Source organism: Vigna umbellata, chromosome 7, assembly GCF_029865625.1.
Source record: "Vigna umbellata cultivar VRB3 chromosome 7, Vumbellata_1.0, whole genome shotgun sequence".
Classification (NCBI taxonomy): domain Eukaryota; kingdom Viridiplantae; phylum Streptophyta; class Magnoliopsida; order Fabales; family Fabaceae; genus Vigna; species Vigna umbellata.
Window position 1 is genome coordinate 12,577,820 of NC_142171.1, and position 13,803 is coordinate 12,591,622.

General features: G+C 34.1%; 2 pseudogenes across 1 annotated transcript; one reads left to right on the top strand and one right to left on the bottom strand.

Moving 5' to 3' along the window:
- The first annotated feature begins 131 nt into the window (after positions 1-131).
- Positions 132-857, top strand: LOC148195172 (uncharacterized; annotated as a pseudogene).
- Positions 858-4,529: 3,672 nt separating this feature from the next.
- On the bottom strand, positions 4,530-11,929 carry LOC124829132 (pseudouridine kinase-like; annotated as a pseudogene). The gene is made up of 9 exons (XR_015780573.1): positions 11,798-11,929; positions 10,971-11,096; positions 10,692-10,793; positions 6,984-7,031; positions 6,797-6,894; positions 6,534-6,648; positions 6,347-6,429; positions 5,254-5,813; positions 4,530-4,767 (listed from the first exon to the last, which is right to left on the bottom strand). The product of XR_015780573.1 is annotated as a pseudouridine kinase-like (transcript).
- Positions 11,930-13,803: the final 1,874 nt, after the last annotated feature.

Below are 13,803 nucleotides of genomic sequence, written 5' to 3' on the forward strand. Positions count from 1 at the left end.
GCTGCAACGAGTTTTAATACTTCACAGCAATAACTCAAACATGTGGTTAAACCAAGTCTTCCACCATTATTACCAAAACCTCCAATTCCACCCTTGACTAATAATAATGTCAAAAAATATCTCCAACTAAAATGCAACTCCGCAGAGAAAAGGGCCTATGTTATTTTTGTGATGATAAATTTACATTTAATCATTGTTGCCCAAACAGACAGTATTTGTTATTGAATCTAGAGGAGGATTCGTTGGATCCTAATTATGAGCCACCACCTGATCTTGATCACCAGGTTGTTACGGAAGAAATTGGGAGTGAAGACCATCATTTATCACTCAATGCACTCAAAGGAGGAGTTGGGGTGGGTACAATTCAATTTTTAGCTTATATTAACAAGCTACCTGTGACTGTTTTAGTGGATGGAGGGAGTTCATATAATTTTCTGCAACCTCGGCTTGCCAAATTTTTGAAGTTGCCTATAGAACCAGCTCCCATGTTCAAAGTAATGGTTGGGAACGACAATTATATGGCAGCAGAAGGGTTGATTCAAAAACTGGTCTTACATGCTCAAGGGAATGTGTTCCAAATCCCTGCATTTGCTTCCAATTTCAGGTGCAGATCTTATTTTGGGGGCTAACTGGTTGAAAATGTTAGGTCTGCATGTGGCTGATTATGCAGCTTTGAATCTCAAATTCTTGTATAGTGGTAAGTTTGTAACATTGCAAGGGGATGTTGAGAATGTGCCGATGCAGGCTCAATTATCCGCAGAATGGTCAACACTAATTCCATTGCAGAGGTTTATAGCATGCAAATGGTGGACCCCAACATTCAATCTTTCCTTTGTTGGAATTGCCTGCGAATATAGCACCCGAAATTGCATTATTGTTGCATACATATAGTTCTGTTTTTCTACACCTTCAACTTTGCCTCCACAGCGTGCTCATGATCATTCTATTCCTTTAATGGGAGGCTCAAATCCAGTAAAGGTTAAGCCATATCGTTATCCTCATAGTTAAAAGGAGGAAATTGAGAGGCTTGTTACAGAGATGCTTCAGGAAGGGATTATTCAACCAAGTAAGAGTCCTTTTTTTTCACCTATTCTACTGGTGAAAAGAAGGATGGGTCTTGGAGAGTTTGTACATACTATAGAGCATTGAATGCCATTACTATAAAGGATAGTTTTCCAATAGCTATTGTTGATGAGTTAATTGATGAACTTTTTGGTGCTACAATCTTTTCTAAGTTCGATTTGAGATCGGGATATCATCAAATCTTGTTGAATATGGAGGATCATTATAAAACGGCTTTTCGTACGCATCATGGACATTTCAAGTGGCTTGTCATGCCATTTGGACTCACAAACGCTCCAACCACTTTTCAAAGTCTGATGAATCATATTTTTCAAGGAATATTGAGAAAATTTGTTTTAGTTTTCTTTGATGATATCCTTGTCTATAGTTCATCATTAAAGGAACAGTGTGAATCATCTAGAAGTGGTTTTGTAGATTTTACAGCATCATCAATTATATGCTAAGTTCTCCAAATGTTCATTTGGAGTAGAGGAAATAGAGTATCTTGGTCATACACTCTCAAGTTCTGGGGTTGCTATGGATTATAAAAAAGTGGAGGCAGTCAAAATGTGCCCGAGACCAATTAATCTAAAACAGTTGAGAGGTTTCCTTGGTCTTACAGGTTATTACCGGCGCTTCGTCAAAGGGTATGCCCAAATAGTAGCTCCATTAACAGAATTGTTGAAGAAAAATGCTTTTAAATGGACTGAAACAAAGACAAGGGCCTTTACGCAATTGAAAGAAGCACTCACTACAGCACCGGTTTTGGCTATACCAAATTTTTCCGCTCCTTTTGTTCTGGAAACAGATGCGTCTGGCTTGGGGGTATGAGTAGTTTTAAGTCAGGGTAATCATCCCATAGCTTATTTCTCAAAGAAATTGTCTGTGAGAATGCAAAAGCAATCTGCATATACACGGGAATTTTATGCGATTACTAAGGCGTTGGCGAAATTTAGACACTACCTCATTGGCCACAAGTTTATTACTAAAACGGATCAAAGAGTTTAAAGGAATTGGTAGAACAGCGTTTGCAAACTCCAGAGCAGCAACCGTGGTTACCGAAGTTTTTGGGCTTTGATTTCACAATTCAATATAAACCGGGAAAGGAGAATGTACCCGCTGATGCGTTATCACAAGTGTTATGGTGGCTGCGACAATTCAAAAAGATGTGAGGTTGAAAGAATTATATGATCAATGTTTGACAGATCCGTTACAGTCCAAGATTATAGGATTAAGGAGGGGTTATTGCTTTGGAAAGGCCGTATTATGTTACTAGTAGATGAGGAAATTATCAATCAGAATTTATTGGAATTTCATTCTTCGAAGGTAGGAGGACATGCGGGAGTTGCAAAAACCATGGCTAGAATTTGTTCTCAATTCTTTTGGCTTGGAATGCAACAGAGGATTCGAAAATTTGTTCGTGAATGTCAAATTTGCCAACAAGCTAAGGTACAACAAGCTTTACCCGCAGGGTTAATTCAACCATTACCAATTCCAGTACATGTTTGGGATGATATAGCAATGGATTTCGTAACTTGTTTGCTTGTGTCGCATGGTGGTTATAGACTGACTCTCTAAGTTTGGAAATTTCATTCCACTCAAGGCTGAATATTCAAGTAAGATAGTTGTTGAAGCTTTTGTTAACAACATAGTGAAATTATATGGTGTACCTCGTTCCATTGTCTCCGACAGGGACAAAGTTTTCATTAGCTCATTTTGGCAACATCTTTTCAAGGCTCAAATCAAGGAACCACATTGGCTATGAGTTCTTCATACCATCCACAATCGGATGGACAGACAGAGGTTTTGAATAAAACTTTAGAGATGTATCTTCGCTGCTTCGTTTTTTACTATCCCAAAGGGTGGTATGATATGCTTCCATGGGTCCAATTTGGTACAATTCTTCTTTGCACCAGAGTATTGGAATGCCACCTTTCAAGGCTTTATATGGTAGAGATCCTCCTACTATCATAAGATATGAAACTGTTTCTACTGACCCAATTTTTGTTCAAGAGATGCTAACAGCTAGGGATACACTCCTTCATCAATTGAAATTGAATTTATCTAAGGCCCAACAGTACATGAAACAGCAAGCGAATAACAGACAAAGGGATTTTCACTTCGATGTTGGTGATTTGGTATTAGTCAAGTTACAACCTTATAAACAACATTTGTTGCCTTAAGGAAAAATCAGAATTAAGTATGCGATATTTTGGTCCATTTGAAGTTGTAGCCATAATTGGAAGTGTTGCTTATAAACTTAAGCTTCCTGATACTGCAAAAATTCATCCTGTGTTCCACATATCCTTACTTAAGCCATTTAAGGGTGTCCCTCACACACCTATTTACCCTTGCCCCTTACAACTAATGAAGTTGGTCCTTGTGTTCATCCATTGCAAGTTCTGGAATTCAGAATCATTATGAGAAACTCACAACCAATTCCGCAAGTATTAATTCAATGGGACTCATTGGATGTAGCTGCTGCCACTTGGGAGGATGTATTTGAGATACAAAATCTTTTCCAGAATTCAACGTTGAGGACAAGGTTGTTTTCAATGGGGGAAGTATTGTAATGTGCAAAAAAAATGAAATCCAAAACAATGCTGAGCTGGATAGGAGAGAAAAGTTAGTAGACCACAAGAACACATGACAAACAATAAGCAAGGAGAAGACCAAAGGAAAAGCATGAGGTGTAAAGAAAAGAATGTATTTCTAAAAGATTATGTGATCTAGGTCATTTTATGCGTGTGATAATTTCTTCTCCAATTCTGTTATGCTCTCTCCCTCTCTCAAATGTTCTTCTGTACCTTCTTATTCTGAAATGCTCTCTGCCTTTTACCAGGTTACACTATTCAGAAACTATTCCAAAAGATACCCGTGGGTTATGTCGGCTACTTAAAGTTGAAATAAAAATTTATGGAACTGCATTACATTCTCTATTTCTGCTTTTACTTCATTATAAAAGGATTTTACCATTACAGACTTTACTACTATAAGATCTCAGTTTTCTTATTCTGTTTCTAGAAATTATGTCTTTGGAAATTATTTGTTTCAGTAGGTAATTCGAAATTAGGACTATACGTCGAAACTGCATAAAAAAAACTTACAAAACAGATTGTTGATTCTCAGCATTGTGAAAATCCCATGTTTTCGTTGGCCACTTTTCCTTTGAATTTAGCAAAACTTGTGTGATGTTTTCTTACACTGAAAAGAGACTTTTCATAGTCTTACATCATCCAAATTTCATACATTTATCATTGGAAGAACGCAAACATCATCAGTTATCATATCCAATAGTCTTCTTGAGAAGAACTAAGAGGAGCTGCTAAGTAATGAGCTGAAAATTATGTTAGATTTGTGTAAAAACGTAAATTTTAGGGGGAAATTTTTCACCAGAGAGACAGACATCATCATGACATGATCAAGTTCAGTATGCACTAGCTAGTGCAGAAGTGCATACCAATGTTAAAAAAGTGCATCAACTACAATCCTATATCCAAAAACTTTAATAAAAATACAAAAAATAGTTGTTAATTTATATTTCAATGCGATAAGCCTTTGGATGGTGTTACCACTTTTTTCGGAGCAAAGGAGGTTGCTATATCACAACTCAAGCTGTTTATCTATCATAATCCTAATTCAAAATTTACAACATCGATTGGTGGAAAAGAACTTTGGCACCGGAGTATACAGATTTAGCATCATCTGCACAAGACAGAAAAAAAGAAAACAGAGGGTCATAATTGAAAAGATGATCGCATCATCATGGTGGTAAAAGCACCGACAATCAATAAACAAAACCATACAAAATCTTAATCCATAATTGAAGAGAAAATACTATTGATTATGTAGTGTACAACATAAAATTTTGCCTAATCAAACTCTTCTCGTTTTTGGTTAGACCATGGGATATTATATCAACATCTCTTTGCTGTACATTTACATCTTAATCCATAATTCAAATAAATACTTATTAGGCTTCATATGAATTTTTCATTTCTCAAACACTGATTCAAGTCAACATGTAGGCTGCCAATTTCCAAACAGAAAAGCAGAGTTACAAAAATGAATTATTTGTCACCAGGGATGCTGATAAGTTCACTACGTAACTTTCAAGCATGTAACAGAAAAATAGCAACTAGATATGCGTATGACCATGGCTATGACTAAAATACAAAGCTAAAACTTTACCTGCGATAGCTGATAAATTGAAAGCATTAGGGACATTAGCCTCAGCCTCAACAGCAGCTTTAGCCACTGCAATGCCAACTGACACACTTTGCATAATATCTAATCCTGCACAAATTGATGTGAGTATTCCACCCACTAGCAATCACCAGCACCAGTAAGCCTCACAACTGACGCAGCAAGAGATGGAAAATGCACAGCAAAAAAATGGGAGCTTTTATTAAGTTCTGAAAAGCCAGAATAGCGACTAGGAGGACATTTTGCATGAAAGCGTTGAATAATTGTCCACCAAAACCACGCCGATTTATTTCTCTGTAGGCTTTTTAAAGTGGCGAGGCCCTCCTTTATGGCATAAAAACACTCCTTTAGAGCCAACGGTCACTAGGACCACTTCAATGCCATTTTCTAAACAAAACCCATATTGCTGGTTTCAGCAATTGAAACAAAGACATTACTGAAATAGTTTTCTTCTGACTTTCTTTAAGTGGTTGAAACTTATCACAACCAGATAAAGCATTTGCCATCGCAATAAGTTCATCTTCATTCGGTGAAACAAAAGTCACCTACACAAAATATGCACAAGTGTCAAGAACAACTTTTTACAAAAAAAACACAAATGCTATCCTATGACATCGATAGAGTTAAATCATATGCACATTGCACAATGTAATATATCAAAGAAAACTAGTCATAATGGTAAATATTCAAATTTGTGCATATTATAACATCATTATTAAGATAATGAATATCAAGAATTCAAGAAAAGTAAGGAAAGTTGATGACAAACAAAATATTTACAACGACAGTTAGGGATTATGTAAGTATTGCAATCAGGTTTATTATGAAATACTATGAATTGTATGTATTCATATAATTATGGAAATTGTTATCCACTCTATTCAAAACTTGCATTATACACAAGAGCCTCCACTATGTAAATTAAACGCATGGAATTTATCTGGTCTCTCATTCTTCTCTCTCTTTCTAAACAACTACTTCAGACTACTGAAATCCCCAATTAACCACAACCAACTTTAACAAACCATGAGATAAATCTAATAAAGAATATCAAGTTTGTGTAAAGCAAGGCACTCACATACTCAACAATAAAACTGATTCTTCGGGATTTAGTAACTGATACTGGCTCAAACCACACAGGACACTCCACGTCAGCCGCCACTGAGGAATGTAGATATTTATTTATTCAATGGAAAACAACATACGTAGTGAGTTCAAATCCAGCAGAGGGAAAAAGAGAATTAAAATGTTAGCATGAAATGTACTTTTACAAGCAGCTTCAAGAGCAGGAAGACTCAGATTGGCATCCACCATTAACACTGGAGCAGAAGGCAAAGCATTTCTAAAGTGCAAGATCCAGTCAGGTGTCAGATATTTTTCCTGCAACATGATGATTGTATTATATATGTTTTCCTTGCTTCAGTCTTTTACAACAACTGTCATTACAAAAAAAGTTTCAAAATACATATTTTAGCTTGCTTAAGTTAGGAGATTACTTGATAGCTTAGTACTTGAATGGTCAACTTACAAGAGCTTCCACACTAGCAACACCAGCTGCTACCTCCCCATTAATATCAAATAAATTGCATACGACTGGAGTTTCAATATCTTTATCCTTCAAAATACCTACTTCAAATTCAAAAACATACAAAAATATCATTGTTTTACAGTTATGGCATATCTAATGATGAAGCCACCAAGAAAAAATAGCTTACCTTCTGCAGATAGGCCTGCAGATTTCCACTGATTCAACAACAGATTTCCTAGATGAAGAAAAAATATATAGAATCATTTTCATCAACATGTCTTCTGGTACACTGAAGTCATTGCAGAAAATCGGCAGATGATTCTTAACACATTGGAATGACATACATATCAGTTGGCATCCTTGGAGGGGTACATTCTATTAAGACAGCCACAATGTTACACTTCCCTGCTTCAGATGTGTCTCTGACACAGACACATGAACTCATGTCAGATACACTATTCAGTTGGACACGGTTATGTTCTTGGGCACAGCAGCAGTAACACAGTCCACTACTTGGACACACATATCATACCCGATTTAAGAGAAACAAATAGGCACAAACAATCTATAACAGAATTGATTCACACAAAAGAAGAAGAAAAAAAAACAAAATTTTGAAGAGAAGAAGAATCGTTTGTTGTGTTGCAAAAAAAAATGTTGCATACCTGCAGAAATGAGGAAGTGGGAAGAAGCATAAAGGAGGGAGACATGTAGATCAGGAGTGCTAAAAACAACTTTTATTATTATATTCAAATCCTTTAACCAGTTTTCTATTATATCATCTTTTTATATTATTTTATTTGTATAATTTGTTATATTGTAAGATTACTTTTTGGTATAATTTATTTACATTATGTTTCTTTTCAATTTAAAATTTGAATAATGTTTTTATTTAATTTTATATTTGATTTTCATATTCAAGTGTATTTTTTATATTTAATTTATTTTTGTTATAGAAAATTAGGATGAATCAAGTTATGGAACAAAAGGATGAAACAAAATCTTTGTAGATATCCGTTTCAAATTTAAGAAAGACTACTCTTAGTGAAAATAATATGATCAAGTATAGTTTGTGTGATTTTTCATTCCATGGATCTTATACTCAAATAAGAGCTCATTTGTTAAAAATTAATGAAAGAGTTGGAATTTGTCCAAATGTCACCCATTAAACATGTTGAGTTTAGAAAGTTATACAACGACGCAAACTTGAAAATAGAAAATTCAAAAGAAAAACGGGGTCCCTCCACCACATACATGTATTTGAAGAAAGAAATCAGACAAACAATGGTGTTAACCCAAAACTCAAAGGTTCTTTACAAACTTCTTTCAATATTCAAGTTAAAGATACTCTTGATTGTGAAAATTTATGTTTAGCAATAAAATACTAGTCTTTTATCTCACCTAATTTATCTATTGACTTCCAAATCATTGGTCCACCCTAAGTGATAGTCATGAAATTTATAAGTAATCTTCTTTGAGAATCAATCCACACATCACTAACAATCGTTATACATTTCTGATTTCATGAATTTCTTATAGGTTGCAAAAGATTTTCTATGTTACATCGTTCTTTTGAAAGTAAAGGATCTCTCAATTTATTATATGTGGTTATACATATCCACTAAATTAAAAGTATTAGCATCATAAGAAAACATCCTCACAATTTGACAATCAAGACTATCTCTAGCTTGAATATTGAAAAAAGTTTATAAACGACCTGAGTTTTGAATTAAAACCATTATTTGTCTGATTTGCTTCATCAGATCCAAGTCGTAAAGGGACCTTTCTCTTTCTTTGAATTTTCTATTTTCAATTTTGTTTCATTGTCTAACTTTTTAAACTCAACAACTTTTGACGGGATTATATTTAGACAAATTCTTACTCTTCCTCCCGTAAATGTTAACAAATGAGCTTTTACTCGAGTATAAGGTAGTAACCTTCGTTCATTTATTTCCACCACCAAAAGTCTATCTTGACTTTGAAACATATCTCCACAAAAGTCTTGTTTCCTTCTTCCATAACTTTGATTCATCTTAATTTTCTACAACAAAAATAAATTAAATTTAGAAAATTTATTTTAATATGAAAATCAAATATAGAAATTAAATAAAAAATCATTACTCAGATTTTAAATTTAAATTGGAAACAAATGAAATGTAAATAAATTATAACAAAATGCAATAGAACAAATTACAATAAATAGGACAACAATGATTAAAGGGTTCGAATAAAATAATTATAAAAAAAGTTGTTTTTAGCACTATTGATGTACCTCTCTCCCTTCTTCATGTATCTTCTTCCCTTTTCTTTCTTTTTTGTAATTTTCTTGTGCAACAGCAACACAACAAATGGTTCTTCTTCATTTCAAAATTTCGTTTTCTTTTGCAACTGCAACACAACAAACAGTTTTCTCTTTTACTTCAAAATTTACTTTTTTTTCTTCTTCCTCTTTCTTTCTCCTTCCTTCGTGTGATTCTTCTATGAATCAAAATTGCAATCTATAGTTTATGCCTATTCGTTTCTCCTAAATCGAGTGTGTACACGTGTCCAAGAAGTGGATCGTGTCACCATCACTGTGCCAAGAACAGAACCATGCTTGACCCAATAGAGTGTACCTGTTAGGTTACTTTATGCAAGTAACCTAAATCTGTGCTCTCTTCTCACTCAAACACTAGAACAACAGAAATGAAAGTATAGGAAATTACAAGTGTAATCTCCCCCAAGGAAGCCTATCTTCCTCCACTGGCAAATATGCCAGTCTATACTCAAAAATGAAATAAATCCCCTTGAATAGAGTTACAGGAAGACTATTTATAGTGTCTCATTCTCGCGCTCTATCCTTTCTGCTAACCCAACCTGCTTCTACTAAATATCGTTCAGTACTAGCGTATATATACCGTTCGTAACTAGCGTACATATACCATTCAGCCTTTACTTCCCTCCTCACCTTTTGAATATGTTTCGGTCTATACTTCCCTTCTCCTTCTAGCTATTGTTCGGCCTCTACTGCCCTTCTCTCTTCGTGGCTACCGTTCGGTCTCTACTTCCCTTCTCCCTTCTGGCATACCGTTCGGCCTCTACTTCCCCTCCTCTGCTTCTGACTACCGTTTCAGGTCTCTACTTCCCTCCTTCCTTCTTCTACCGTTCGGTCTTCCTCTTTTATTCCTAACAGTATCCGACACCATGCTATGTCGTGAACATGTCGATTCCATGTCCCTATCGGGACATCTGAAGCCAGGAAGTGCACATCTTAGTCATGTCAGAGCTTCATAGGTTCCTACTGTTTAAATTATTAGATTCTTTTGTAACACAATGGCTATTTTTATGTATTCAACTGGTGTACAAAGTATAATATTGTAATCAAGGATCTAAGTAACTAAAGGTAGTCAAAAAATCAAAGTGTTAAGCAACGGACATCAATAATTAGCCACCACGATCAGTCAAATCTAGAAGATTATTGGAGTTAAGTAGTAGGACTTGACATGTACTATTGATCTGATTAATGAAATATTATGAGTAAAAGCACATTGTATATCTATTTTGTAGGAGGGCATTCATTGTATATATTTGCAGGATTGGGATTGCATAATCTTTATAAAATTTCCATCCAAGAACTATTTCCAATCCTTTCCTCTCATTTCTAGGACTCCATAGATTCCAAAGATATTGTTTTATACCACATTTTGCTAAAAACAATAATAGTACATGGCTAAAAAAATACTACATCTGTTCTTTACTCTAAGTAGGACATAACATATATCCAAATTTTGAACAGCCAATAGATTTCAATAGATATCAGCTGAAGTTGCCATACAGGGTGCCTCTTGACCACAATAAAAGCTTGAAGTAAAAAGACAACATTGCAAGAAAATGCTTGGGGATAGTAATTATTTACCGGCCATGTCAAACCCAATAGCACTGATCATGAATGGCTTAGCTCCGAGTTTTGACATGCACTCTGCTACATTCCTCCCCACCCTCCTCTAACATAATAGACCTGAAATTCTCCAGTATAAGAATAAGAAGATAGATACAAACATGAAAAAGATAAAGAATATTAATCAGGGCAACGACTGCTTATGCTTGTCACATCATTAACACAATTGAGTTAACACAAACAGAACCTATTAGGCTTTCTTTTCTTCTTTCCTTTTCAGATAAAATAGATTACAACCTTGCCAGGGACAGTTGTTCCAGAATTTGCTCTCACTGAAGGTGTAGCGTGAATGTCCAACACCATACCCCCAATTATTACTACTTCTCCATCTCCATGCTCCAATTTTTTGCCTCTGAGTGCAACCTTACCACCATCAACAACAAACAACCATCAAGTAAATTGGCACAAAATGCAATGAAGTTAAAGAGATAAATAAAACAAAATAACATGAAAAAGAACTGCAGTGAGTAAACATTATTAGCAGCTAACATGACCTTTAACTTAGAAAATAAAAAAGAAATATTAGCATGAAAAGAGCTTGCAGATGCATAACCATTTATTAGTCTCATTTCACAAAACTTCATTTTTCCCCTAATCCTACTCTCGATTCCTGTTACTGTATTTATCTCCACTCCTACACTGGCACAGAACCAATCAAGTAGCAGGTAATTATTCAAAACTATACAAATCCATATGAATGGCATGTCTCGATAGTTCCTCAGTGAAAACCTATACCTTTGTACTTGTCCTTATGAATTTATACCAATAAACCGTATGCTTTCATAAGTGAAAAATTGTCCCCAGTTCAAGAATTGTTTAGGAAATTGGCTTCTCCAAGTAAAATGCACTAAATGTAATACAGTACTTGAAAAACATCAAATAGACAGAGTGGAACAACCAATCCTGAAGAACAGTACTGAGGAATTTCAAAATTGTTTGTGAAATAATAGCAGGTTTATTCTAATCAATGTATCATGTATCAACGATTATGAAATACATATAACTCCCTAGTGAATTACGGAAGAAAGAAATAAACAAAACGCAAAAAGAGAAGCAAAAGGAACCTCGGAAGTAACGGATCTTTTGGCCCCCTTAGGGACGGTGGACTCCGCCATGCAGTCCTTCTTCACGGTTGGAAACTTTGTTAGAAATGAACAGAAGGTGAGTTTACTGGTTTCACGTATACCAGTTTTAACCTAAACCCAAATTATAAAATGATGTTTATATAACAGAAGTGCAATTTATGAATTTTCAAGATTTTTTTTTTTTTTGTGTTTCTCAACATTTTTGTAACTTCCAAATTAAGTCTATTATATTGTTCGATGATGATAATTATTATATTATGTCGTTATTTTATTACTTACTTTTATAAATAAGAGAATATATAAAATATATTGTAATTAATATGAAAAAATATTTTTATTAATACTAAAGTTATAGAAAATTGTAGTTTAGATGTTAAAAGTAAGAGTAACAAAAAAAAATTATAGTTTATTATTTTCATTGTAATTGTTTTATATTACGGATAAAATTAGAAAGAAATAATTGATGATTAAGATCATGTCATCTTAATATTATAAAATTGATACAATTTTTTTTAAAAAAAGATATCATTATTATTATTATTCGTCATATTTATTATTAATGTTAAAGTAGAAAATCATATCTAAAAAATGTTGTATTTAAACAACTTACTTATTATTTTAATATTAAAAGTTTAAAATCTGAATAGAATTTTTATAATTAAATTTATTACGTAAAAATGCATTATTTCTTTAAATCCTCTTTTTATATAGCTCTTAATCTTCTCTCTCTCCTTCTTAACCATCTTATCATTTGTTTGAGGATTCAGAGAACGTTTAAGTGATTCTTAAGGCGAGATCATCAACTATATCTTATTAGTTTCTGTAAAAAAGAGTAAGTTGGATTTATACTCTTTTCTTTAGTATATATGTTTTTTGTGCATGTGAGTTACTTTAGCTTGCATGTGACATTCGAGTCTTCTATAAGACTCTGTTGATTAATGGTGTGTCCTAATCATGTTTCTATTGTTCGTAGGAGTAAATGGAGTTTCTTGAGCTTTTGGAGTTGTTTTAGAATCTTTAGAGTTAGTTTGATCATCCTTCAGGTAATGGAAGCTAATGACATTGATTTTAACTAATAGACAACTTATAATAACTTATTGTAGGTTTGTATGATAAGTTGGTTTGATCAAATTGAAGTGTATGATGAATTATGACATGTTGAGTTGAGTTAGGTGGTTTCAATCGTCCTTTTAATAACATTGATAACTTTTGTATCACTTATCCATCTATAATGATTGGAATCTTTAATGGATAAATCTGCAATATTTTGTTTTCTTGAAGTCTCTCCTTTTTTATCCTCATCTACAATACAATAAAAAACGAGTGTTAACTAATAATATTGAAACAAAAAGAAACTAAATAGGTGGGTCGGTGAGCAGGAATCAAATTGGACTGTATCGAAATTTCAAATTTTTTTTCAACCCAACTTGGCCTGAACTTATGATGGGCCGATTTGGCTCACGGGTTCCAACCCGCTTTGATAATACTAGTTCGAAAGACAAAAATTTGTATAATTATGTAAACTCGTTGGACGAGCATATACTTGTTGGGTGAAGTCAAAGTCAGAGAACTACTGACTTAGTGGTCGTTAGGCTGAGACCAAAGTCAGAGAGTTCATTCACTTGACAATTGTTGGGTGAGAATATACTCGCTGGATGACTTTTAGGAGAATTTAAACTTGTAAGTTACAGAGGTATGCTCGCTAATCAAGTTATTTGGTTGTTGGGTGAGTGTGTATTCAGGCACTACTCACTAGGCAAATTTATTTGGTGGTTGAGCGAAATTTGCTATGAGGTACTAGTCACTAAGCGAGCAAGTCTTGTGGTTGAGCGAAAATACCAAAACTTTAACTAAATTTACATATATCTCTTATGATGGGTTTAATGTGTGTGTGATTATGTGAATGTTAAAACAATGATTCGGTTTATAACATGACATGTGAATGATTGATAATAATCCAAGGAGGATTGATGATGCTTAAAGTA